General features: G+C 38.7%; 1 protein-coding gene across 2 annotated transcripts in view; it reads left to right on the forward strand.

Moving 5' to 3' along the window:
• The window catches only part of LIFR (leukemia inhibitory factor receptor alpha), a 110,810-nt gene extending 110,192 nt beyond the window's left edge, over positions 1–618 (forward strand). For both annotated transcript variants that reach the window (XM_010853752.1, XM_010853751.1), the window contains exon 21: positions 5–618. The gene's annotated coding sequence lies outside the window, so the exon portion shown is untranslated. The remainder of the gene's footprint in view (positions 1–4) is intronic.
• The last annotated feature ends 2,799 nt before the right edge of the window (positions 619–3,417 follow it).

The raw sequence follows: 3,417 nt of genomic DNA on the forward strand, positions 1-3,417 counted from the left end.
ATAAATACTAGTTAACTGTTTACTAATTTTTGTTTGGTCAGGTGTGTGCCAATGTAGCTGAAAGATAGGGAGAAACTGCAAATCCAAAACTGTTTAATTTCTTGAAATGTTACCACTACAGACTTTTTTTTTAATCCTGAATGATCAGTTGTGATGTTCGGCACCTAAAAATTGGGCTTAATCATGTCCGGAAGCAGTTAAATACACACATGCGGGAAGCAAACTGTATAGATCGCAGTATATTTGCGTGTTGCAGTCTGGTTCACAGAATTTCAGGTTTAACAGGGAATAAAATAACTCCACTACAGAGATAACAACTGAAGTATTTTCTGCCTTAATGAAAATTTGGAAATTATGTTGCTGTTAAAAGGAAAAATTTGGACATTTTATATCATTGTATAATTTCAGAATGTAGTGTCCGTATCTTTTGGGAAACATGGTCATAGCAAGAACATAGAATTATAAGTAACCTATTACTAAGACACTTAAATATAAAACTAGTATGCTTGGCTGTTAACTCTAAAGATGTTACTTATGTCTGTTTTTAAAACATGCATGTATTTAACAATTTTATCATAGTATTGTCATGGAAAAAATAAATATATTTTCTTACACTGACAGATTTGGGCATTATTTAGGATGGGGGGATGGTTTCCTCCTATTTTAAGCACTTGGGAGAAGCGGTTTCTGCTTTGTTGTTAACACTTTTGGTTCTGTCTCAAAAATTACAGTGGCTGTGAAGTAATCACACAGGGCTATGACTAAATTTTTAATATTTTAATATATTGCTATGTCATTGATAAAACCTTCCATATATTCCACTACATCTACATTCTATTTACCAAAGAAGTTAACTATAAAAACAAGTAGTGGGGAACCAGCATTTTAAAACAAATAATAAATACTGGTCCTTAAAGTATGGCTTTTCATTTATTTCCTCTGAGGATAACCTAAACATTTCTAGAGATTCTAAAAATATATCAAAATTTTATTGTCAAGTTTTTGAATTTGGAAATATAGTCATTGATTCAGCAAAACCCCAATAATTTTGAAGTATGAAGTGATCTTAAATGGAATTTCAAAAGGGGGTGATATGAAGTCTTTAGCATTATGCCGCCTCTGCTCACCCAGAGTAACAACTGATGTATTATGAATGGGTCTGTATTTAACCCGAAGAAACTGTTGACCAATTGTAAATTAACTGTGAAACACATGTTAGTGTTTAAGTACTAGAAGAGCTCGTACATGTGGTCTGTCCTTTAGGGAGACCTCGCTGCATATCTGGTTTCCCAGATGGTGAGTTCTTGAGCCAAAATGTATAGTGCAATCAACCCCGGGAACTTTTAAAAGGGTCAAAAAGAGTGGAATGATGTCATTATTAGGGGAAAACAAAATACAGATGTATGAATAATCATTATTTTAATACATAGCATTCAGCATCATACTAAAATGTTAGCTTACAAACTCACATTCATTACAAAGGGCCTGTGTAAGAATTAGTTTTCAACGGCCTGTAAATTTGATCTATTACCCTTCCCCTGGAATGACTAACAGTAAAATTGAATTAAAAGTATTATTCAGTCTGTAAGAACCAGTGATGCTGAAGGAACAAGAGATATCTTGCACTGATCTGGGATTAAACTCAAGATGATTTTTATCCCAGAGTGATTACTTTCAGGTTAAAGAAACAAAAGTTGTTAAGGATGATTGTGATAGAAACTGTTAAGTGGGAATTATGTTAAAATGAGTACAATTGCCAAGTATGGGGGGCTTCCCAGGGGGCGCAGTGGTAAAGAATTCACCTGCCAATGCAGGAGATGCAAGAGCTGCAGATTCGATTCCTGGGTCTGAAAGGTCCCCTGGAGGAGGAAATAGCAATCCGCTCCCGTATTCTTGCCTGGAGAATCCCATGGACAGAGGAGCCGGACAGACACAGTCCATGGGATTGCGAAGAGTCAAACACAACTGAACACACACACATGCCCTGAATGGAGCTCAAAATTATGTCCCTAAATGTTTGAAAGATGAGAAAGAATTTCAAGTCTCAATTCAGTTCAGTCGCTCTGTCATGTCTGACTCGCTGCGACCCCATGGACCGCAGCACACCAGGCCTCCCTGTCCATCACCAACTCCTGGAGTTTACTCAAACTCCTGTCCATTGAGTCAGTGATGCCATCCAACCGTCTCATCTTCCGTCGTCCCCTTCTCCCACCTTCTATCTTTCCCAGCATCAGGGTCTTTTCAAATGAGTCAGTTCTTCGCATTAGATGGCGAAAGTATTGGAGTTTCAGCTTCAGCATCAGTCCTTCTAATGAATATTCAGGACTGATTTCCTTTAGGATGAATTGGTTGGATCTCCTTGCAGTCCAAGGGACTCTCAAGAATCTTCTCCAACACCACAGTTCAAAAGCATCAATTCTTTGGCACTCAGCTTTCTTTATAGTCCAACTCTCACATCCATACATGGCTACTGGAAAAACCATAGTTTTGACTAGATGGACCTTTATTGGCAAAATGTCTCTGCTTTTTAATATGCTGTCTAGGTTTGTCATAACTTTTCTTCCAAGGAGCAAATGTCTTTTAACTTCATGGATGCAGTCACCATCTGCAGTGATCTTGCAGCCCAAAAAAATAGTCTGTCACTGTTTCCACTGTTTCCCCATCTATTTGCCATGAACTGATGGGGCCAGATGCCATGATCTTAGTTTTGTGAATGTTGAGATTTAAGCCAACTTTTTAACTCTCCTCTTTCACTTTGATCAAGAGACTCTTTAGTTCTTTTTTACTTTCTGCCATAAGGTTGGTGTCATCTGCATATCTGAAGTTATTGATATTTCTCCCGGCAATCTTGATTCCAGCTTGTGCTTCTTCCAGCCCAGCGTTTCTCATGATATACTCTGCATATAAGTTAAATAAGCAGGGTGACAATATACAGCCTTGATGTACTCCTTTTCCTATTTGGAACCAGTCTGTTGTTCCATGTCCAGTTCTAACGGTTGCTTCCTGACCTGCATACAGATTTCTCAGGAGGCAGGTCAGGTGGTCTGGTATTCCCATCTCTTGAAGAGTTTTCCACAGTTTGTTATGGTCCACACAGTCAAAGACTTTGCCATAGTCAATAAAACAGAAGTAGATGTTTTTCTGGAACTCTCTTGCTTTTTCCATGATCCAGCAGATGTTGGCAATTTGATCTCTGGTTCCTCTGCCTTTTCTAAATTCAGCTTGAACATCAGGAAGTTCACGGTTCACGTATCGCTGAAGCCTGACTTGGAGAATTTTGAGCTTTACTTTAAACCTTTTTCCCCTCCCTTCCTCAGCTAACTGAATCTTGGCTGCAGAGCTGGTTCTTCACTTGGACTCAGCCTTCAGAAGCAGGGTGAGTCTGGGTGTCTTCCGGGCATTAAAGGCCTTGCACAC

The sequence above is a fragment of the Bison bison genome, unplaced genomic scaffold (assembly GCF_000754665.1).
Source record: "Bison bison bison isolate TAMUID 2011002044 unplaced genomic scaffold, Bison_UMD1.0 scf7180017864331, whole genome shotgun sequence".
NCBI lineage: Eukaryota > Metazoa > Chordata > Mammalia > Artiodactyla > Bovidae > Bison > Bison bison.